The following is a 25,789-nucleotide window of genomic DNA, read 5'->3' on the forward strand; positions in this document are numbered from 1 at the left end:
TATATTGAGTAGAATATCACAGTATTATCCTACACTCCGAACAGACAATATCTGCCATATCCCAAATATCACTGCCTGGCAGCTATTGGCAAATGCTGAATTTCCAAATGCACTCACTGTATACACTCAAGCAAAAAACTCTATCTGTCCAAACAATAACTGTACCCACACAACCACTGTGTATCATTTATACTGACTAAGGATCTGGCCCATGATCTGTCTGGGATGTTTTCCTTTGAGTCAGCTAGCTTACTTCACTTTCAACATTGAAAATAATACCCTGTCATTATATGCTTTTCTTTGGCATTCAGTCTAATCTGACTAAGGATTGTGAAGTTCAAACTGGTTACTTCTCCTTGGCCTGTATTACATCTACCTACCAAATACCATGGAGTCCTGCTCATTGCTTGACACCACTTCATCATTCAGTAAACACATCGATTACATGTCAAATAAGATTCCAGACAAAGTTTTTCATGTCAGTTTAGATTCCGTCTTGCTATTGGTCCAGCCAACACAATTGTACGTCAAATTTATTTCCCCACATCCAGGCTGTTAGTCTGTGATATATTTTATTCTGGTCTCCTGGACAGCACTTTAAAGCTATTCAATGTTCATTACAATCAAGCAGCCACAATTATATGACAATAAGTATTGCCAGTATGAGTTCTAAGATTAGAACTCATCTAGAGATTGGATGCTCAGCTTGTATTTCTAAATTAACATATTAGAGAGTCTATAGCAGTTGGCAACTTGCTGGTGGTAAAAATATTATGGTGTAATTGAATTTAGGGAGATAGATACATGAAGAACAACAATAAGGAAAAAAAAAACAAACAACAGGTAGCTCCAATGCAAAAAGAGCAGAAGAAATCTCTTTTAAGCCACTAATTACAACAGATGTAGGAGACCTTCCGGTGAGTCTGGGAGAATCATTTGTAATTGATGGGGAAATAAAGGATAAAGTGCCATTGCTCTCTAAAGTTTGAAGAAATGAAGGGAGAATAGGGAAACTCAACATCAAATTGTAAAAAGACTTTTTCAGCAGATTTAGGGCCAGAGAGATTGTATTCAATTTTTCTGTCCCATTTGATCCTTAGAGCCTCCTACTCTCTTCTTCCTGTAGCCCAGGACATTAATCGTTATAGTTCTAAAACAGATTTTAGCTAAGTCTGCACAAAAACTTGTTATAAAACTAAAGTAAAAATTTAAACTAACATGGTTTCAAGATTTGAGCTTACCAGCAAAACTAATGAACACTAATGTAGATGTGGCAAAGAGAAGGGGTTTGATGAAAGGTTTATCCAAACCCAAAGTGTTTCATCGCTATAGTCTTGTAACAAAATACCTGAATTCCACCCATTTCATAGCAATAAAGATTAAATTAAGTGGTTCTATGACAGATGTGATTAAATTTGCATTGGGGGGCTTGGGTTTTAGGAACACACAAAAAACTCAGAAGAAAATAGTGGCTCATAAAACCACAAAAAGCAAATCAACTGGAAAGAGTGACCAAACCAAAAACAACAGGTTTTGGCATAGTTCTAATTTTCTACAACCTGTAAAATTCATCTAAATTAGAACCAGAAACAGAAGCTTCAAAGGTTTCTGACAATCCTAATTGCAATACAGTTTTCATAATCATCTTTGTAAAATATAACTGGAACGTATTCTGGTCATCACTTGCAAATAAGCACTGCTGCATCACCCCACTATTGTTTAATATGTCAGAGATAATGATAGAACAAATTAACTAGATATGGATACAAAACTGTTTTTCCCCTTCTGTGATAATAATTGAGATTTTGGAAATATTTTCTATCCCAAATCATGATAAAAAGTCAAAATCTTGAAAATTTTCATGAACTAAAAATCTGAAAAAAAAAATTCTGTTTGAGTCAAACCAAAACATCTTATTTTAATACTTTTCAAATGTTTCATTTGATCTGACCATTAAAAATAATACTATAATCATCTTAAATTCTCCAACAAAAAGTTCTTTCAAAATGGAAGCATAATTTTTATTATTTAAAAAATGTCAAATTGTAATATTAAAAGTTTTTCAGCTTTTTTCCACATCAAGAAATTAACTGAATCCAATCATTTCCCCATAAATAGTTTTAATTTCACAAATTTCCATTTTCCAATAACATCAAATAATGTTTCATCAAATAATTCCTGACCAGCTCTAAAATTAACTTCCCTCTCAAACAAGCCACTCCCTGTAATACCAGGCTGAGTTGTTGGAAACTATGAAGTTGTTTCCCCATATTTTCCTTTTAGAGAAACTACTTTAAGCAACAAATAATTCATAGAAATAAGATCAACTTTGGTTACATTAAAAATAAATAAAATAAAAATTAAAAATAATAATAAAATAAAATAATAATAATAATAATTTCTGGTAATGGAAATAGCATGTACTAAGAGGTTTGAGAAACTCACACAAAGCTGAAGGTTTGGTTAAAAAAGATGACCAAATTGAAAGTTCAAACTTGTTAAATTGAAAAGACAGGACCGCCTTTTGTGATGTGGTCATAAATCTATTCTGTATGTGCATTCTTTCCTTTCCTTTTCCCATAAAGGTAGTAAGCTTTGCCCTCTACTGCGGGGAGTGCATAAGCAATGACAATACTATAGTGCCTTCCATGCCAGTATGTCAAAGTACTTTACAAATATGAATGAACTGAATCTCCCAATATACTTGATAAGTAACATAATGAACTTGTTAGTACGTATGTGTACAACTTCCTCTACTATATTCCTCACCAACATGTCATAGGCCTTAGTCTTCTAACAGTATACAAAAATTCTCCTTTTGCTCAAGTGGTACTGGTCTATAACTTTGAAGCAAAAGAATCTGAATGTGTTATGTTCTAAGTGGCCACCGGGCCATGCAGTCCTATTGCAGGTAGCCCTAGAGATGTCACGGTATAGTTCACATTTGAAGGATGAGAAAGAAATACGTGCAGAAGTGGTCAAAAATAGACACTGTGGAAAAGAAAATGAATTTATAATGAACAGAAATGTTGAATTTTCAAAACAAACACAAAAACATTCCAGCATATTTTGGTTCTATGATTTGTCAAAGATCACCTATGACATATGTGGAAATGCTAAGACTAAAATAATTTTCTCCTTATTTCCATTTCTGTGATTTAGCCACAGCAAGATGCTACTATTCATGAAGTCTAAAGCATGGATACTGTTATTTCTGAACCACAAAGGATTGTTTTTCCAGTAGCTTTCATCACTTAAATGAGTTTTAATTCAGTTCTTTATTTGTGTTTGGATAGTTAATGGGATCAACTGTGGGAATCCTAACTTGTTACGGGTTTCAGAGTAGCAGCCGTGTTAGTCTGTATTCGCAAAAAGAAAAGGAGTACTTGTGGCACCTTAGAGACTAACAAATTTATTAGAGCATAAGCTTTCGTGAGCTACAGCTCACTTCATCGGATGCATTTGGTGGAAAAAACAGAGGAGAGATTTATATACACTCACACAGAGAACATGAAACAATGGGTTTATCATACACACTGTAAGGAGAGTGATCACTTAAGATAAGCCATCACCAGCAGCAGGGGGGGGAAAGGAGGAAAACCTTTCATGGTGACAAGCAAGGTAGGCTAATTCCAGCAGTTAACAAGAATATCAGAGGAACAGTGGGGGGTGGGGTGGGAGGGAGAAATACCATGGGGAAATAGTTTTACTTTGTGTAATGACTCATCCATTCCCAGTCTCTATTCAAGCCTAAGTTAATTGTATCCAGTTTGCAAATTAATTCCAATTCAGCAGTCTCTCGTTGAAGTCTGTTTTTGAAGCTTTTTTGTTGAAGGATAGCCACTCTTAGGTCTGTGATCGAGTGACCAGAGAGATTGAAGTGTTCTCCAACTGGTTTTTGAATGTTATAATTCTTGACGTCTGATTTGTGTCCATTCATTCTTTTACGTAGAGACTGTCCAGTTTGGCCAATGTACAGGGCAGAGGGGCATTGATGGCACATGATGGCATATATCACATTGGTAGATGCGCAGGTGAACGAGCCTCTCATAGTGTGGCTGATGTGATTAGGCCCTATGATGGTATCCCCTGAATAGATATGTGGACAGAGTTGGCAACGGGCTTTGTTGCAAGGATAGGTTCCTGGGTTAGTGGTTCTGTTGTGTGGTGTGTGGTTGCTGGTGAGTATTTGCTTCAGATTGGAGGGCTGTCTGTAAGCAAAGACTGGTCTGTCTCCCAAGATCTGTGAGAGTGATGGGTCGTCCTTCAAGATAGGTTGTAGATCCTTGATGATGCGTTGGAGAGGTTTTAGTTGGGGGCTGAAGGTGATGGCTAGTGGCGTTCTGTTGTTTTCTTTGTTGGGCCTGTCCTGTAGTAGGTGACTTCTGGGTACTCTTCTGGCTCTGTCAATCTGTCGTCACCATGAATAGGTCAGAGTATGAACAAGAGGCTACTAGGCAGCTCTCCAACACCACTTTCTACAAGCCATTACCCTCTGATCCCACTGAGAGTTACCAAAAGAAATTACAGCATTTGCTCAAGAAACTCCCTGAAAAAGCACAAGAACAAATCCGCACAGACACACCCCTGGAGCCCCGACCTGGGGTATTCTATCTGCTACCCAAGATCCATAAACCTGGAAATCCTGGACGCCCCATCATCTCAGGCACTGGCACCCTGACAGCAGGATTGTCTGGCTATGTAGACTCCCTCCTCAGGCCCTTCGTTACCAGCACTCCCAGCTATCTTCGAGACACCACTGACTTCCTGAGGAAACTACAGTCCATTGGTGATCTTCCTAAAAACACCATCCTAGCCACTATGGATGTAGAAGCCCTCTACACCAACATTCCACACAAAGATGGACTACAAGCCGTCAGGAACAGTATCCCCGATACTGTCACGGCTAACCTGGTGGCTGAACTTTGTGACTTTGTCCTGACCCATAACTATTTCACATTTCGTGACAATGTATACCTTCAAATCAGCGGCACTGCGATGGGTACCTGCATGGCCCCACAGTATGCCAACATTTTTATGGCTGACTTAGAACAACGCTTCTCAGCTCTCGTCCCCTAATGCCCCTACTCTACTTGTGCTACATTGATGACATCTTCATCATCTGGACCCATGGAAAAGAAGCTCTTGAGGAATTCCACCATGATTTCAACAATTTCCATCCCACCATCAACCTCAGCCTGGACCAGTCCACACAAGAGATCCAATTCCTGGACACTACGGTGCTAATAAGCGATGGTCACATAAACACCACCCTATATCGGAAACCTACTGACCGCTATTCCTACCTACATGCCTCTAGCTTTCATCCAGATCATACCACTCGATCCATTGTCCACAGCCAAGCGCTACGATATAACCGCTTTTGCTCCAACCCCTCAGACAGAGACAAACACCTACAAGATCTCTATCATGCATTCCTACAACTACAATACCCACCTGCTGAAGTGACGAAACAGATTGACAGAGCCAGAAGAGTACCCAGAAGTCACCTACTACAGGACAGGCCCAACAAAGAAAACAACAGAACGCCACTAGCCATCACCTTCAGCCCCCAACTAAAGCCTCTCCAACGCATCATCAAGGATCTACAACCTATCCTGAAGGACGACCCATCACTCTCACAGATCTTGGGAGACTGACCAGTCCTTGCTTACAGACAGCCCCCCAATCTGAAGCAAATACTCACCAGCAACCACACACCACACAACAGAACCACTAACCCAGGAACCTATCCTTGCAACAAAGCCCGTTGCCAACTCTGTCCACATATCTATTCAGGGGATACCATCATAGGGCCTAATCACATCAGCCACACTATCAGAGGCTCATTCACCTGCGCATCTACCAATGTGATATATGCCATCATGTGCCAGCAATGCCCCTCTGCCATGTACATTGGTCAAACTGGACAGTCTCTACGTAAAAGAATGAATGGACACAAATCAGACGTCAAGAATTATAACATTCAAAAACCAGTTGGAGAACACTTCAATCTCTCTGGTCACTCGATCACAGACCTAAGAGTGGCTATCCTTCAACAAAAAAGCTTCAAAAACAGACTCCAACGAGAGACTGCTGAATTGGAATTAATTTGCAAACTGGATACAATTAATTTAGGCTTGAATAGAGACTGGGAATGGATGAGTCATTACACAAAGTAAAACTATTTCCCCATGGTATTTCTCCCTCCCACCCCACCCCCCACTGTTCCTCTGATATTCTTGTTAACTGCTGGAATTAGCCTACCTTGCTTGTCACCATGAAAGGTTTTCCTCCTTTCCCCCCCCCTGCTGCTGCTGGTGGCTTATCTTAAGTGATCACTCTCCTTACAGTGTGTATGATAAACCCATTGTTTCATGTTCTCTGTGTGAGTGTATATAAATCTCTCCTCTGTTTTTTCCACCAAATGCATCCGATGAAGTGAGCTGTAGCTCACGAAAGCTTATGCTCTAATAAATTTGTTAGTCTCTAAGGTGCCACAAGTACTCCTTTTCTTTTAACTTGTTATGGTGAGAGCTGGGAGCTTAAAAAAAAGTATCAGTATTTGAGTTTGTGTCTTCTAGCTAGTATAATAGAAAACCAACTGTGACAGTGAAAGTAGAAAACAAGCCCCCACAAACCATCAAACCAGACAGTCCAAATATACTTTATTATAAATTAAGCGTGGTAAATAATGAATTTACCGGTTTCAGAGTAGCAGCCATGTTAGTCTGTATTCGCAAAAAGAAAAGGAGTACTTGTGGCACCTTAGAGACTAACAAATTTATTTGAGCATAAGCTTTCGTGACCTAAGCTCACTTCGATGAAGTGAGCTGTAGCTCACGAAAGTTTATGCTCAAATAAATTTGTTAGACTCTAAGGTGCCACAAGTACTCCTTTTCTTTTTAATGAATTTACCAATTCACTAATAATTTGAGCAAAAAAATACCCACCTTTTTGGGTTGGACCAAAACTAAATTTTCTCAAAAGGTTTAGTGTATTGAAAAGTTCACACAATTTAATTTCAGGTCAAATGAAACTATATTTGAATTGCAAGCATTTTAAAAACATTTTTAATAAAAAAAAGAAAGGAAATTTAAAAATGAAAAGTCGTTTCAAATCAAAAGGAGCAAAACATTCATTTCTGAAGAGGAAAAATAAAATGTTTCAGTCTTTTCTGATTTTTTTTCCAGTTTTTTTCCCCCACTCAAAACAATTCAGTGAATTCTAGATGAATTCACTAAATGTTTCTGGTGACTCAAATCTGCATTTTTTAATGAAAAAAGTTTCAGCTGTTCACCTCGCTGTAAATAAATACTCTCAGAAGAAAAAATGACTGTATAAAGAAAGGGAGCCTAAAGAATTCAGAAAAGGAACAAGCAAAAGAGACCTGAATACTCAATACTGTCATTCCCAAAGATGTAATTACTTATATCATAGATTTTACAAATGTTTACTGTGTATGAATCTTGAATTTCTAATACTTCTGCATCTAAAACTTTGAAAAATCCAGAAGCTGTGTTAATATTTTTCAAACAATGTTTCATGTTCTGCTTTATATGGGTTACCTTTGCAATTTCATTTTCATGTGGATATTTGCTATCTTTATTAATTCAGCAAACAACCCTACCTGGAATATAGTGTCTCTTTGAACTTCAGGTTTGCATCAACCAAATTGAGCTACTCTGTAGACATATCTTAAATATATACCTTAATGTGTTAAAAAATAATGATTATTCTAATACAGCAAATTGACTTCATCTATCTGAATTGCAAATCAATTGTAAAGCTTGTGGCAAATAATGCTTCCAATGGAAAAAAAAGGAGTGAAACTACAATGGGTGATAATGCATTAGAATAATCTACCCTTAGAAACACTCTAGTTTACATCTTTGTGCAATTCTGGTATTTAAGAGGTCCCTTATTGACATTCTTACAGTTACACACATTCTTACAGTTACACTTTTTTCCCTCAGACACTCCAACCCTTTGTATATTTTCCAGGCTGATCTAACATTAAGTAAATTCAATGTAAATTACATCCAAGTGCTCTGCTCTAACTGCTAATGTCTTTGACATGTATGCCCAAAGATTTAAAAAAAAAAAAAAAGATTTAAAGAAACAGCAACAATTCTATGTTTTGGCTTTGAAAGCATTTTAGATTTCATCCTGTTCTATCAACAATAATTTGCTGTGGTCACAGAATATGGACATGGTGGCTTTAATATTGAGCTAGGACACGAGCATTACACACTAACAGCTTTATTGTTTTTTTTTCTTGGACAGTATTAACTTTTCAGTGGAAGGTAGTAAGTCGTGATTGACTAGTTCTCTATATGTTCTGCTTTGGATGGAGCAACAGATACAGTCAAAGGGCCATTTTGTTCCACTGACATCAATGGAAGTACCAATTAACTAAGGGTAACAAAATTTTGGCTCAAACATTGTAAATTTTGGAAAGCATATGAAATGGTAGCCTTCGCTGCTAACAAAAGCAGGAATATGGCATATCTCTTGTGAATACAGGAAGTGTCATGCCATAGCACATCAGTAGGGGGACTTATCTTAACTTTCCCCCAAATATTCTTTATTCTTTCAGCAGAGTCAAAGTGGGCAGAGGGTCAGGGCAGCCCAGAACGCAAGAACCTGAGAAATCCTGGGTTAGCCCAGATGCTGCTAACTCAGTAAATTATCCAGAGCACAGGGGAGATAGAGTGTGTACTTTACAGACCATGTCACTGGTGGGTGGGTAGAAAGGTGTAAAAAAATGGAACTCTTAGCACCTTACCAGCTGCCTGGTTCTCATGATCAGGACTGTCTTGGCTGTCTGCCCACAATTTGGGTTCTGAAAACTTTCCTTAAGCAGAAGAATGATCTATGTATGTAGCCGAAAGTCTCCAACTTTAATCTGTACTAGCCGCATAAGAAGAAGCTTGAGTTTAAGAGAATAGTTACTGTTCCCCTATCATGTCCATCATGGTGTGACAGATTTATGTTACCAATTTGCCTGAGGCATTAGGTGATTAGGCTGAGGCTGCAGAATTGTAGGGGACTAGATGAAGGAGCACACCAAGTGACTAAGTTTTAAACCTTTATTAAGCAAATAACAACGGTAAGCACTGGGAACGCTTCTATGTTACCTGGAGGAAGAAAGAAAGCATTAGTGCCCAAGCCCTAACCCACTTTTATACTTATACACGCACGACCCAAGGCCGGCCAATCCTGGGTGTAACGTAAGAAGAAGAGGGGGAAAGGTAGATGAGAGTTTTGTTTTGTGCACAGGCCGTTTAGGGTTTGCTGTTGATTTTTGACTTCCTTTAGCTTTTGGAAGAGTTTTAAGTTTTGGGGGGCATTTTGTTTAGGGACTTTTTTTGTGCTTTTTGTACCAGTTTAAACCGGCCTTTTGAGGCTTTTTAAAAACACATTGGCTTTAGGGTTGTTATGTTTGCTGACATTTACATTTTTACTAGTTTTTGCACTTTTTTGCCGTTTTGTTTGTTTTACTCCCCCCCCCCTCACATTTCTAGAGCCCTAATATATTTGTGGTTTGAAACCACACATTCTCCATATGTGTTGCTCTGCCAAGCAGAGATGGTCTTCATTTTGTGTCTTGGTCAGTGCCCAAACACACAGTTAGCCCTTAAATAACAATAATCCTGGCCCATAGCTCAAAGAACAGAGGTCCCTGATGGAACAAGGCTCCATAGGAATTTCCCAAATGGATCCTCAGAGATTTCCTTTCCTCTTAATCCTTTCCCATGGCTGATACTGTGTGAGGGAGCAATCTGGTGTAGTAATATTAACCATCCACTACCCAGCTGCAATCTACTTATGCTCTGAAACACAAGGATTAATAACTCCCATTTTTTACTGTTTTACCTAGGTTTACTGCTATTCTTAAGATGCTATTCTTATGTATACAAGTATTAAATCCTTTATGGCAAGGATATTCATCTCAACAGCACCCAGCAGCAGTGCATATCCCTTGCTTTTTCATAATTAAGTAAACTGCCAGTAGGGAGTTGTATTGCAAATCCTGTTCATTACAGTGCTTTTTCACTTATGACTGGTTAACTTGTTTTATTTGGCTGAGTTTTCAAGGTAATTAATTTGCCTGAAAACCATTTATAATTCAAATTCAAGCAGTTAAAGCGACACCTTCTCTTTTTGTTTGTTTTGGTATTTGACTTGAATAGGCTACTTATGGAGCTCCAGTTGCAGATGAAATAAGGAGGGCTGTACCCACAGATGTATGTATTCATCACCTAGTACGAGTTCATCTGCTGAGTCTCCTACCTGCAAGTTATACATTGATTGATGGCATTTTTCTGTATAGTTGCATGTGCAAAGCTATAACAGGCGTAGTTCTGAAGTCCTTTCTCAAGTCAACGTCCCTTTGAAATCGAAAAGCCAATAGGAGTTTTACAGTAAGATCTGCAGGATAGGGTCTGATGTGTGTTATTGAAGATCTCAGTATGAATACCTATTAGTTTCTCATGTTTAGGTTGTATTTAAAATGTTTCCCGTGGTCCCAATCCAACAAACAAGTCAACAAGTCACTCCACTGAGGTCAATGAAACTACTATTCACAGTTGGATCAAGGTCTGCATGTGCAAAATGGACATTATCTGGTGCCATTTCCCTCCCTTCTCCCAAATGACATCCTTATGGTAGGAAGCTACTATATAATTAAAGGAAACCAAAACATAATTACAATGAAAAAAGGGCACAAAATTGAGGACAAATTGAAGGAAAAATAAAGTGAAGTAATCAGCATTCACATATTAAATTAAGGACACTGAAAAAAAGGCTAGCAGAAGAATAAAATGCATAAAATGTTAGCAAAGGTAAAGGTTCAGGACAGCACCAGAAGAACAAAATCAAAGGGACGAATAAACGCTAGATGTACACAATAAGAACAGTCTAAATGCTAGCAAATGTCTGAAGGGAAAACATAGTAATCATGTGCAATCAGACACTGGGACCAAATAACCACTTTGAATATGTTCAGCTTGATGTAATTTCACATTTTATATTGGCAGGAACTTTGCAGGATTGGAGTATTTCTCTAAGTTTGGAACTTGGCCACTGTTAAAGCCCCATGAATCAGAACTATTTTACAGTAAAGAAGAACCTGTTTCTGAAATTCATAGCCCTGCTGGATATTCACTCATATCTCTGGTTCATGGGCAATTTTGTTCTCTTCTATGTATTTTATTCTTTGCAAGGTCAAGGTTTAAAGGGCTAGACTGCTATTGACATTTCAGGAGTAGAACGTGAACAATCCTCCTGTGAATGCAAGTCTCCTCTCTCCAGTATATTAATGTTAACAATCGTGAAAGTATAACACATAAGAGTAGCAAGAACCAGGTATTGTAAAACCTGCCCCCAAGAACTCTGCTAATGAACTTCATTGCTGACCTCCAATATCCCTTCTTTAGCTTTAATAATGGGCCTCTCCAGAGTAATGCTCATTATGGTACTAATTATATGTTGGTTTTTTTGTGAACAAAGACAGCTAGCTTTTATCCAATAATCTTATTTCATAAGAGAATTAAGTACAGTTTGAGCTTAGTTCGCCCTCAGAAATGGAAGGCTAATGCATTAAAAACTATGGCATCTCAATGTACAGAGTATCAGTGTCATGGTCATTACTTTTGCAACTATAGAGTTAGAAAACTATTTGCAATGTCTAAAGTGTGTACTTTCCTCTCAGTGATTTAATGTGACTTCCATTAATGGTCCTGGCAGTCACACCACATACATGACAAAAATCTCTAACTAATCTGTGGTCCCTCATAGTTAAATACACTCAAATTATAGCTAGTAAAGTGAATAATTCACAACCAGGAACTTACATGATGGATTTAGCCTATTTTCCTGATTACAAAAGCCAAAGTAAAAATTCAGAATTGTCTGTTATTTGAAGTTATTCACACATTTCTTCAGAGGTCAACAGGTTCTTTGCAGTTAGTTGAAAATATTTCCAATTTTCCATTGAGACTGCATTTATTTAAATAAATCATGCCCCCAGATTCCACTTTATGTAAAACAATCGTCTTCATGTGGCAAACAGGAGAAACCAAAAAATCTTATATCCAGTGATGCCAATACAATATTACTTGCAGGGGAGGGGGCCAAATTCTGATCCCTGCCTCCTTTCCTCCTGAGAGAGACCCCATTCCTGTCCCTGCTCATTCCCCCTCCTCCCTCAAAGGGAGGCCTCAGAGTCTCCCCTCTCTTATCCACACAGTGAATAAGCCAGTGTCACCAGGCATCAAGTTCTTGATGGACTCCCAAGCATTCTGCTGTACAGGAAACTACTCCCAATGTACTAGGTCACAACACCATTTGGTGTGGCCATGCCTCCCTCTGGACGAAAGAGTGGCCAGGCCAAATTTCAGTGGATCTCTATGCCAGGTCACACCACCACTGAAATTTGGCCCAACTGCCCTTCCCTACAGATGGATGGGTGAACAGGTCAAATTTTAGAGATATGGGGTATGTTTACAAAGGGATAAATAAAATGGCTGACCTGGGTTAGCTGACTTGGGCTCATGGGCTGAGGCTCCAGGGGTGAAAAAAAAATTACTGTGTAGCTAGCTCTTATATGGCACTTTTTATCAGTAGATTTCAAAGCACTTTACTAAAGGGGTAAGATGGGGAAAGTGAGGCACAGAGCAGTGACATGGCTTACCCAAAGTCACCCAGCAGGTCACTAGTGTAGCCACCAAGTCTTCTGAGGCCCATTCCTGTGTTCTATCCACCTGGCAACACTGCCTCCACCTCAAAACAAAATGTTTTAGTTTTTCCTAATGGAAAATTGCATCTTTCCCACAGAACATTTGGATTTTTGTGAAACATCATGAAATTGTTGTGTTTGCAATTTTTCAAGCAGCCCTAATTTGTATAAATGGGTGGACTTTCTTATATTTGCATACCACTAATGAAGTTTCAAAGTTAGTCTCTAAGGTGCCACAAGTACTCCTTTTCTTATCACTAATGAAGTGTGATTTCTGAAATTATATTCAATGAAAATTAAATTTTATTTAGAATTTTTAGGTGCATGTACTTTATTTATAACAGTGGCATAAAAATGTCTCATGTTTCATAGGAATTTACCCAAATTACACTTTCTGCTTTGTACAGAATGCTGTCAGATTGCCCTTGGTAGATATTAGAGAACATCTGGGAATTCATACATGGTGTCAGCTCACCAGCTGATGTAATGAGCATTGTCTAGTCATTTTGATTCCCTTAGTCTGATTTCAGAATGCATCAAAGTCACCAGAAATGCACATGGGTAAAACCACCTACAGTGCTTTGTATATGAGTTATACATATTGATTAGAAAAACTGCATCATTTGTTTATAGTGAAAAATAAGAATGGTCAGATGGTCCCGATGAAATCTGTATGTTTTCTCTTAGCTTAGTATGTGGGAGTGTGAACATTGTGTGTTGGCTTGTCCTTTAAAATTGTACGTCATCCTCAAGACTATCCTAGAAATCTCTTCAGTGTATCAATAGGCAATTGAGATTGCAAATATTCAGGTTATATGCCTGCTTGCATTTTAAAAAGGAATTTAACACCAATGAAAGGTATCAGATGGAGGAACCTAGTGAAAGAAATCTTCCCTTTATCCACAGAAAAGCTATGGTAGGGACATGACAGAGCAAGCTTCTCGGCACTGGCAATATGTTTTTGTGACAGATGCTTCTTCACGAGGAATTGTTCCTGAATTGTTCACCAACCAATCCTGCACAAATATGTTCACCTTCCAATTTGGAGACACATTTTCAACATCTGGGGTATATATGAACTGTTAATTCAGATATTTGCTACACATTATAAATATTGTGCAGTTGGTAACCTGGTATTGTTGGCGCTCCATGACTGTATGAGTGAAATCTTCTAAATGAAAGAATAATGAAGAGCAAATACTCTTGTTCATGCCTGAATACCTTGGTTTGCATGTAGATACAGGAATTTGTGTAATATAAACAACCATTCAGAAAACATTAGTAACCCATCTCCATACTTTGAACCAAACCCTGACACAAAGAATCCCACCCACTCCTTCCAAAATAGCATTGATTTGTTGATATGGAAATATTGGCACACACATTTGTTCTATTTTGGGAGGCCACAGGTATTCATTTGTGGAGGTTAGCAAGCTTGTACACTAGATAATACAGATATCAGAATTGTATTATTTTAATGTTTAGAAAAAAAGATCAGACAAATATGCAGTTTACTAGCAATGTCTGTTACTTCAAGGATCATACCTTATCTTTAGATCTTGTTTAATAGGTTGATTTCAGAAACTTCTGAGTCTACACACAACATGCAACATTCCTGTGTGACAAAATACAATTTAAAATGATACCTTCTCTATTATTCATCCACCCAACCTTATTTTATTTTTACACACACACACACACACACACACACACACACACACACACACACACACACACACTATGTATACACACGTACATACACAGATGCATAATCATGCATCACACATAAGCATGCATCTGAGTGCATAGATAAATATATTACAAGTTAATGCTTTGCTGAATAAAGATGGACAAACATTATTAATGTTAAAGTCATATTTACAGATCATAAATTCACACACACACACACACACAGTATTAATAAATCAAGAGTTCTTTTAGGGTGTTGGAAGACTTTATATTTCACCTTTTCAACATTCATCAATTTTTCACCTTGTAAAACAGAACACTTAAGCATGTTTAAGTCCATCACTATTCTGCAAATCCTTAAAACACACATTTAACTTTAAGCATGTTGTTAAGTGCTTCGCTGAAGTAAAAACAAAAGAATAAAGGTACAGTTTAATTTCTTTATTCCTGTGAAAAAAGGTTAAAGGAGAGGTAATTACACAATTATGCTTTTTGAGCTTCTGTGGGTTTTAACTTTCCCCCGATACAGTATTGGATTGATTCTCATAAAAACAATAGAAGAACAAACTCTAATTTTATTGTCACATACATATTATAGACTTAAAATGAGTGAATCATTTTCCCTTCTCTGATTTTCTGTCATGGCTTCTGTTTGCAAAAAGCTTAGCAAGTAAGATGTGAACATCTTATCCTTTCGCTTCCATTTCCCCAAAAAGTTGCATGCAATTGCTTTGTGACTCTGTAAAGGAATTTAAATTAAATTACCAGCTTTTGAAAAAAGGGAGTGATGATTAATCAATTTATTGATTATGCGTCAGAGTGCTTTAATTATCTCACTAAGATGTCTAGAGCAGAGCCATTAGTAATTGAATAATCTATTATCCTTGGGGAATTGATGAATTGCAAATATATACAAATATATTGAATTTTCTTTATTTTGGCAAGCAGTCTTATGTTAGTGGGAGTCAGAAAGGAGGCACTGGCTTTAATTTTTCTAAATGACAAGACAGATACGAAGAAACATAATTTGCAAGAAAGAAATACTGAAACAATATTAGAGAATAGGAGACAACTTCTGAAAATCTGAAATAATGCTTTTTAAAGCAATACATTTACTCCAGATTTACAGTGTTGTAAGTGGGGAACAAGCTTTGGCACTAATTTTCTGCACCCCATTTGGCAGAGTAGGTAAGCCTAATCCAGATACTTGCTGTAATGAAAATGTATCCCCTACAAATCACCTGAAAAAGCAACACAGACTAGTGAGTTCCAGGCTACAAACTCTTCATGCTGCCCCTTACCTGGAACAGCTACCTCTTTTTTTTTTTTTTTTTTTTAAATCAAAGGCTTGATCCTTTGAAGTTATTGGAAAGACTCCAGCTGACTTCAGTGCTGGATCAGGGCCTGAGGAGTTTCACTTTCTTTCCTTAAGTCTCTCCTTAAAGCATACATCTTTTTAAAATGCTCCTACCACCATAGGGTGACCAGAGAGTAAGTGTGAAAAATAGGGACTGGGGGTGGGGGGTAATTGGCACCTATATAAGAAAAAGCCCCAAATATTGGTACTGTCCCTATAAAATCGGGACATCTGGACGCCCTATACCTCCACTCTACTTCAACAGTACCATTAACTCCTACACGCATGTCTATGTTTTACTGCTAAAACACAACTCACCAAAACTAAACTAAATCTGAAATTAGCAATATGCAAGATCTCAATAAACGTATCACACAAAACGTTGCCCCATTGAATTCCTTCACCCATTGCTTTCTGTTTTATGTCTCATTTGTTTGGAAGTTCTTTGGCCCAGGAACAAACTTCCTCAATGACAGTAATGCACTATGCACGCCTTTGGTGCTGCAGGAGTAATGAACTATTAATAGTAAACTCACTCCATGTTCCCAGGGAGGAATGTGAAAACTGGTTTGAAGAAAGAAAGAATTGACCTGAATCAATCCTCTTCTGAAAGTTGACAAAGTTTGTGATAAAAACATTTTCCCTATTCTTTTTCTTTAGCTATCCCTGGATTCATTCAAAAATGGAACTACTGAAAAGGAGAGGCTGCTATTACAAAAGATTCAAACCTACCTTAATATACACAATTAGCCTGAAAGATGTTATCTAGGTAAATTACTCTGTACCCATCCAGCTATGGTCTGTATGAGAAGCCAGAGATTAAGACTAGGATGCTGGAAATGCTTCTAAATACTTATCTACACTGAAACATATCAGAAAAGGGGAAGTGTGTTTAAAAATGTATTCACTCTTCTTAATTCTCCCAAGGGTGATCATGGGGATCATCATGGCCAGCTAACAAGTTTTTAAACACAAAATGTCCCTCTGTACACTACCGTGCAAATTCCTGTTTAACATCACGTTATTAACACATTTTCCCAACATGGTGCATTTTCCTGACTGTAGACAGAGGATACAATTTTCAAGAGGACCTATGCAACTTAGACGCCTAAGTCCCATTGACTTTCAGTGCAATCTAGGAGACTAAGGGCCAGATTTTAAAAAGGTTCTGATGCTCCTAACTGCTACTGAAATCAATAAATACCTTTAAAATCTGTCTCTAAGTCACTTAGGCATTAAAAAATTACCCAGAGCCTAAATGAAACATGTAAGCTTTGCCATTTAATTTCTTCTGTTTCTAAATGGTTAAAGGGTATTTGCCTGTATGTTTGGATGGACTTGTGTTATCTATAAATGGCATTGATTTCAGTAGGGTGACTGGAAGGTCTGGGGGTATTCAAACTGCATGTGTTGTGTCTGATAACCACTCTTCAATATTTAGGTGGTAATGTTTGGTGAAATATGCAAGTGCTACTAACCTGATTTCTTTGCTATCCTGTAGAAAACCTGTGTTGGATTCTGCTCTATTCTCACTGTCAAATAGTTCCAAAATTGTGAGTCAAGGGATCGGAACAAGCACAGCATGTGTATCGGGTATAGCACTAGATCAAGAAGATGAATCTGAATAGGAAATTAATTCTAATAGCCCCAACTCTGCAATGTATGCCAGGGGCAGAATGAATCATTTGTTTAAATCATTTTTATTTGCTCAAATATAGTAGCCTGAGGTACTTTTTGTAATATTTTCCCTAGAGGATGTTCGTATTCAGGTGTATTTTTATTCTTCCTAGATATCAGAGTCCCTCTTGACTCACTTTACAAGACTCAAGATTGCAGATTCTTGAGAGTGATTCACTGTCGTGCCTTCTTTCTAATGGGTTTATTATATATCTAGAGATTATGCTAAATGTATACAATACTTTTAAAGCTGTGAAAAGAAAAGGAGTACCGGTGGCACCTTAGAGACTAACAAATTTATTAGAGCATAAGCTTTCGTGAGCTACAGCTCACTTCATCGGATGCATTTGGTGGAAAAAACAGAGGAGAGATTTATATACACACACACAGAGAACATGAAACAATGGGTTTATCATACACACTGTAAGGAGAGTGATCACTTAAGATAAGCCATCACCAGCAGCAGGGGGTGGAAAGGAGGAAAACCTTTCATGGTGACAAGCAAGGTAGGCTAATTCCAGCAGTTAACAAGAATATCAGAGGAACAGTGGGGGGTGGGGTGGGAGGGAGAAATACCATGGGGAAATAGTTTTACTTTGTGTAATGACTCATCCATTCCCAGTCTCTATTCAAGCCTAAATTAATTGTATCCAGTTTGCAAATTAATTCCAATTCAGCAGTCTCTCGTTGGAGTCTGTTACTACACCAACATTCCACACAAAGATGGACTACAAGCCGTCAGGAACAGTATCCCCGATACTGTCACGGCTAACCTGGTGGCTGAACTTTGTGACTTTGTCCTGACACATAACTATTTCACATTTGGTGACAATGTATACCTTCAAATCAGCGGCACTGCGATGGGTACCCGCATGGCCCCACAGTATGCCAACATTTTTATGGCTGACTTAGAACAACGCTTCCTCAGCTCTCGTCCCCTAATGCCCCTACTCTACTTGCGCTACATTGATGACATCTTCATCATCTGGACCCATGGAAAAGAAGCTCTTGAGGAATTCCACCATGATTTCAACAATTTCCATCCCACCATCAACCTCAGCCTGGACCAATCCACACAAGAGATCCACTTCCTGGACACTACGGTGCTAATAAGCGATGGTCACAAACACCACCCTATATCGGAAACCTACTGACCGCTATTCCTACTTACATGCCTCTAGCTTTCATCCAGATCATACCACTCGATCCATTGTCTACAGCCAAGCGCTACGATATAACCGCATTTGCTCCAACCCCTCAGACAGAGACAAACACCTACAAGATCTCTATCATGCATTCCTACAACTACAATACCCACCTGCTGAAGTGAAGAAACAGATTGACAGAGCCAGAAGAGTACCCAGAAGTCACCTACTACAGGACAGGCCCAACAAAGAAAACAACAGAACGCCACTAGCCATCACCTTCAGCCCCCAACTAAAACCTCTCCAACGCATCATCAAGGATCTACAACCTATCCTGAAGGACGACCCATCACTCTCACAGATCTTGGGAGACTGACCAGTCCTTGCTTACAGACAGCCCCCCAATCTGAAGCAAATACTCACCAGCAACCACACACCACACAACAGAACCACTAACCCAGGAACCTATCCTTGCAATAAAGCCCGTTGCCAACTCTGTCCACATATCTATTCAGGGGATACCATCATAGGGCCTAATCACATCAGCCACACTATCAGAGGCTCGTTCACCTGCGCATCTACCAATGTGATATATGCCATCATGTGCCAGCAATGCCCCTCTGCCATGTACATTGGCCAAACTGGACAGTCTCTACGTAAAAGAATGAATGGACACAAATCAGACGTCAAGAATTATAACATTCAAAAACCAGTTGGAGAACACTTCAATCTCTCTGGTCACTCGATCACAGATCTTAGAGTGGCTATACTTCAACAAAAAAGCTTCAAAAACAGACTCCAACGAGAGACTGCTGAATTGGAATTAATTTGCAAACTGGATACAATTAACTTAGGCTTGAATAGAGACTGGGAATGGATGAGTCATTACACAAAGTAAAACTATTTCCCCATGGTATTTCTCCCTCCCACCCCACCCCCCACTGTTCCTCTGATATTCTTGTTAACTGCTGGAATTAGCCTACCTTGCTTGTCACCATGAAAGGTTTTCCTCCTTTCCACCCCCTGCTGCTGGTGATGGCTTATCTTAAGTGATCACTCTCCTTACAGTGTGTATGATAAACCCATTGTTTCATGTTCTCTGTGTGTGTGTATATAAATCTCTCCTCTGTTTTTTCCACCAAATGCATCCGATGAAGTGAGCTGTAGCTCACGAAAGCTTATGCTCTAATAAATTTGTTAGTCTCTAAGGTGCCACCGGTACTCCTTTTCTTTTTGCGAATACAGACTAACACGGCTGCTACTCTGAAACCTGTTTTAAAGCTGTGGGCATTAAGGAGGTGCATTTTGTGAGATACAATAGACTGAATATAGAAAAAAAATTCTCTACTCCTATTCATTGTATTGGTGAACTATTGCTTATCATACTAGCCAGTGCTTCAGTGGCTAATGTGAAGAGTAGAGGAGAAAGTCAATTCCCTTGCTTAGAGCTCAAAAGTTTGTGAATTTAAGTCATTCTGTTCATTCTTAAATCTATCAAATTTCGTCATCCCAGCATGTTGTTCAGTAAATAGTGCTTGATCCCAGTCCTACCAGACATCAGACTACTCATCCGGCTGCTTTTAACTGCCCTTGGAATATACCAAGGGAACAAATAAGTACTCGGTGCATTGTGGGATAGGTTTTCAAAGAAATGCATGTGGAGTTGTTGTATGTGCACAGCTTGTTATTGTCAATGGGTCTTGTGTGCATAAGTCCCCCTTTACTGCTTTGTAAATGTAACTCAGTGCAGAGAATGGTTACACAGAAGCAACATGGATTGCACTGGAAGGTGACCTTCTACTTCAGGCAATAGATCATCATGAGTGTCTACTTCTTTCCTTAATTTTTTTTAAAAACTAACAATAACCTTTATTTAAAACAAAAACAAAAGCAAAACCCTAAGGAAACTGATTCCCAGTGAAAAATATTTTAGTAAGGGAAAACGAGGAACCGAAAACTAGAAGGAAAACCTGAAAGTCAAAACATTAAGATTTAAGTTTTGATTTTCAAGGGAAGGGAAATTATTTTCATATGAGGTCATTGAATATGTTTAAAGCTGTGAATTCCATTTTTTAAATCTGTTCCTCAATGGGACCAGCATCTACTGAACAAACATTCTGATGTTTCTATTTCAGAGCTTTGTGGTACTTTCCAGGACCTGAACTAGCCCACCTGAGCTGATTAATACTTATGTGTTGAGAGTGAATTTATTTTCATGGATTTAACAGCTTCAGCTGTCTGCCACTGGCGATAGATATGGATGACCCTCATTCAACTAATTAACCAAATGCAAACTTGTTTCTGTGTCATTAATGAATCTTCCACTCTGAGATGAAAGTAAAATTAATCTTCTTGGATTAACTGATTGGATGCTTAGTTTAAGGAGTCTAACCAGTAGATGGTAAGACGTAATTACATCATGATTTACTGCAAAATCTCACTTGGAGAGCTGTAAAAAACATTTATACCTCTTATTGCAGTACAGAATGTGTTAAGAAATGAAAAGGAAAGGGGGAAAAATCAATTTGATTATGAAAGAGAGAGGAACACAGAGACACATAATTCAGCTGCATGACAAAAGAGTTCAGTGGTGTCAGAAGTGAAATTAGTTCAGAGCCTCCTATTCTTTCCAAGTCTCCAATTCAGCAAAGCACGTAAGTATGCACTTAATTTTTAACAAATGATTATATACCCATGGACTGAAGCACATGCTTAAGTGCTTTGCCGATTAGGGGTAGACGTAAGCATATGATCACGTGCTTTGCTGAATAGGGGCCTAATCCAGTACATGACAGGGAAGATGTTAACAGTTTTTCAGACAATCTTGATTTATCCTTAGAATTTCTGTCCTTAGCATCTGTGGCTTGGAACTAAACAGACAACTAGTAAGTAGGATGTGTGTGAGGGCACCCAATACAGCAACATAAAGAACTAAAGATGAAGAAAGAAAAATACAGGAATTCTCTCTCTCCTCCCTCCCCCACCCCCAAAATGATCATGCCTAAAATGAGCAATGAATGAAAACAACAGTTTGGATAATACAAGTTCCCGAGCTCATGCACACAAACTCATTACCAAAAGGTCAAACTGAATCCTCTGAAAAACAGACCCCTAATTTATGCAAGTTCTCATAAGTGTGTGGTATATTTATTTAATATTAAAGACCACCACCTAGCTCTTACATACAGCTTTTCACCAAAAGATTTCAAAGTGATTTACAGAATCTATTTGGATTTGTTTTTCTTTAGTAATATTTAAAAAAAATAAAAATAAAAATATTTCATAGTTACAACATTTTATAGCAGAGACTACACTATGCAGTTTGCACGGATGTAAGAAGCCAGGGGGCTTCAGGCTGCCAACACCTTTGTGTATGGATATTATACAATAAACACAAGCTCTGTCATGTCTTACTTCTTAAATCATCATATAGTGTTACTTGTGCTTATTATTTCATCAAGCGAATCCTGTGATATTGCAGAGATATTATGCCTTCTATTGTTCTGTGAAAGCTGACTACTTTCACAATAAGAAAAATCAGTAGTGTACAGTACAGCAGTTAAAGTAGAAATGGAAATACAGCCTTTTCTCTGAGCAGCATCACAATTGGGATCATTTTTCAAGGTACATGCTAATTCAAGGCAAATCTATGGACATTTAATATGAAAGATGATTCTTGGAGAATAAACAATCGCTTTACAGCAAAGAGTGATTATTATGTTTCTTCAACTCTGGAGAATGTTCTTAATGTTGCCTGTGAGTCATAGGTCTTTTCTACATGTGGAAAAAAGATAATGGCTACAATAATCCTTCTAGTAATGCCACAAGCTGAATTTAAACTTTCAACCCGCTCTTCAAAGTTAAAAGTGAGCTTCCAAAGCTTTTAGGAGGCTGCTGCCCTTTTCAAACTGCATTTTAGGTGCATCGTTCTTCCTGATTTATTCATGCTAAAATGTTATGCACTATTCTCCTTACATGTAAAGCTAGAGAGGGCTGTATAGCTTTATTCTGCATCCTGGCAACGTGCTTAGATGAAGCTTGGATGCACTGTGAATGTGTCTTTTGGCTAGTTAGGAGAATATTAGTTATGGCCTTAACTGAGCACATCCACCGACATGTAAAATAAATACAAACACTTTTTTCTCCCCTGCACAGTAGGAAAGTTCCACTGCTTCATAGTCCAAAACCATGATGACATAACATAAGTTACTTTTCCTGAGCAGAAGGGAGCTGCAGGGGCAAGATGTGGAAGGGGCAGTAAATGAGCAAAATCTGAAGAAATTCAATACAGTGACATGTAACAGTTTGGAGATATGGAGGGCGGACAAAATTCCTGTCCAAGTTTGCTCAGGTGAGTGGATTAGGGTTGCTTGGGGATAGAGGTACCCCCCGAACGATTCCCATGACATAACAGAGAAAATTAAATGGCACTTCATTGAGAGGATCCATGCTGCTTTGTTACACAAGCACACTGCAGTTCACAATCACATCTAACCAGAAAAAGAAGTCACCTGCACCAAAATGAGAGCCTCAACAACATCTGCCTCTTAGGGTATCTCTACACTGTGCACTAAGATCTGGCTTTTACTCAGGTTTGAACCCAATCCCCTCTTCCATCCACACACAAATCAGTGTAGCTTGGGTCTGTAAATACCCAGGACATGGGTCGTAGGACCTTGTGTGGGAGAGGTCAGAACCCAAGTCCCACTGTGACATAGAGCCAAGCCCTGTCATATTGCAGCGTGGACACAGGTCAAACAGTCAGCATATCTGTGTTGTGCAGTATGGGCACATTAGGATGGCTGTGAGACCCGGGTCCAGCAACTGTAAACCCCAGCTTATAATGCAGTGTGGACACTCAAGCGTGGGCTTGGAAACACAGAGTCCAAAAGCCTTGGTCCCAGAGGCTTGTGTTTACAATGCAATGAGACATACCTTTAGAGGTATAGGTATCTATTAGTATTTTTAAAGGTGGTTTTGTCAAGCAATGTATGTGAAATGAGTTTGGTTGTTGAAGTCCAGTTCCTAGTGGACTCAAATCCACATGACAGAATCTACTATCACAGTTGACAATTTTGTTGCAGATGCGGGAGAGAGGCCAATTAAGGACTGAACAGGGAAGAAAATACCCCTAGAGCTAGTTCCTCCTGGTAACTCTTGAGACATATTAGTGAGACAATATTGAGCATCATGCTCTGGTTCCATCTATCCTGTACATGGTACTGGGAGGTGGGTGGATGGGGAGAAAATGTAGATACAAGTTTCCAGATACAAGTCCATCCCACACACTTCACCAGCAGTAAAATTAACTAGAAAAAAATAAATAAAAACTCTAAGAAAATCTGTCCTTTCAGAAAGTGCCCACCATTCCAATGAATTCCAGTTTCAGACTTATGGGTTAATAGTCCTGCCATCAGGATATTCTGAAATCACATATTGAAGCAATGCCATATATGGGTTGTAGTTTATTGCAAACTGTAGTAAAATTGTAAACTATCACTTAAACACTGAGGGGGGTTTTCTGGTCCTGCTTGCAGATTTAGGGTACATCTGCATTGCAATGAAAGACCAGGTCAACTGACTTGGGCTTGCAGGGCTAAAAATTGCAGTGTGGACACTGGGGTTTGGGCTAGAGCCTTACATGGGAAGGTGTGGGGGGCTGGGGAGCTCAGAGCCCATGCTCCAACCCAAATTTCTATACTGCAATGTTTAGCCTTGCAGCCTGGATCAACTGATCTGAGCTCTTAGACTCAATGCTGCAGGCTTTTTATTGTAGTGTAGGTGTAGCCTAAGAGGCTCTGTATGGAAGCATGTAATCAGAGTCAATTCTGCACAGAGGCAGGTGGTGTGAGTTGTCCCTCTCTGTTGTAGGGAGCAACCTGCTTTCTCCCCACTCCCCACCCCCACCCACCACCTCTTCCAGCAAGAGTATTTTATGTTTTTATCAGTTTCTCCATGTGTACGCTGTGGACACAACATCCCACAAGGTTGTTTCCATCCCTTATATCATCTCACACTACATTCCAGCATGTAAAACAAGAGGATGGAAGCACATGGACAGTTCCTATAATTACTTTTACTAAAAAATGTTATGGCTCGGCAATATGGTCTAATGAATAGGCCACTGACTGCAGTCAGAAGTCCTGGATTCCATTCCCAGTTCTGCCAGTGACCTGCGGTCCCATGTACTAACTTGGACAAGTTATGTCACCTCTCTGTGCCTCTTTCCCCTCTCACCTTTTGTCTTTCTTGTCTATGTTAATTGTAAACTCCCTTAGGGTGGGAACTGTCTCTTACTATGCGTTTGTTCAGTCTTGCTTGGGGTATGCAGGCTGCTAATATAATACCAGAAATAAAATTTATAATTAAGACAACATTGGTATAATTGGTCAAATTCATGTCTAGTGGAACATCATTAAGGAATTCCATGGAGGATGAATTTGACCTTTTAGGAGCCTGATATAAACTCTTGTAGCTCCCATGGTCTTCACTGGGAGAAGAGGGGCACAACACCTTACAGGATTGGTCCTATCTTGGCAGGAAGTGAATCCTTCTGGTCCTGAGTGAACAATTGTGCTATAAAAAAAAAAGAATTAAGGAAAATGTTTAGCAGAACAAACTTGACTGTTTGGCCAAACCTAAATCCATGTTAACGCTCAGAAACCAGCTTGATTTTCTAGATAAACTTCTCATTCTGCAAAGTGGCAGAGGTTGGAGTATCATAGTAGTGACCTGCATAACAAGCAAGGAATTTATGTACAAAGCAAATCTCATTGGGCATTTTACTTAGTGGCATTGATTGTCTCTGAAAGGAGCATCAATTGTATCTTGTCCAACTTTTTTGTAAATCAGAGTCTAATTCAGAGACTGTGGGTGGGAGAGACTGGAAGAGGTTACTAAGAGGGATCATTGTCAGGGCTCCTAGCACTCCATTTTGATTAGGAGACAGCCAACTTTATCTCAGCATTAAAACTGGCTGATATTTGAGAATGTCCAGGACAGATGAGAGTTACAGTAATCTCTTTCTCAAGTATCAGTTGAGGCCAATGAGACCCTGGTCTAAAGCAGGTTTAGCGAATATAACACCTCGAGAAGCAGAGTTAGTGAGCACTTTCCTGTCCCTCGCCTCCAACGTTGACTCATTTTAGCAGCTTGAGGACTGATCCAAACCCTATTTAA

The 25,789-nt window shown here is 38.8% G+C and overlaps 1 long non-coding RNA gene across 1 annotated transcript in view; it reads left to right on the forward strand.

Moving 5' to 3' along the window:
• LOC122458500 overlaps nucleotides 1–16,505 on the forward strand; it is a 38,911-nt gene extending 22,406 nt beyond the window's left edge. The window contains exon 3 of the long non-coding RNA XR_006278541.1: nucleotides 16,449–16,505. This is a non-coding gene — a long non-coding RNA (uncharacterized LOC122458500). The remainder of the gene's footprint in view (nucleotides 1–16,448) is intronic.
• Nucleotides 16,506–25,789: the final 9,284 nt, after the last annotated feature.

This window comes from Dermochelys coriacea, chromosome 2, assembly GCF_009764565.3.
Source record: "Dermochelys coriacea isolate rDerCor1 chromosome 2, rDerCor1.pri.v4, whole genome shotgun sequence".
NCBI classification, from domain to species: Eukaryota; Metazoa; Chordata; order Testudines; family Dermochelyidae; genus Dermochelys; species Dermochelys coriacea.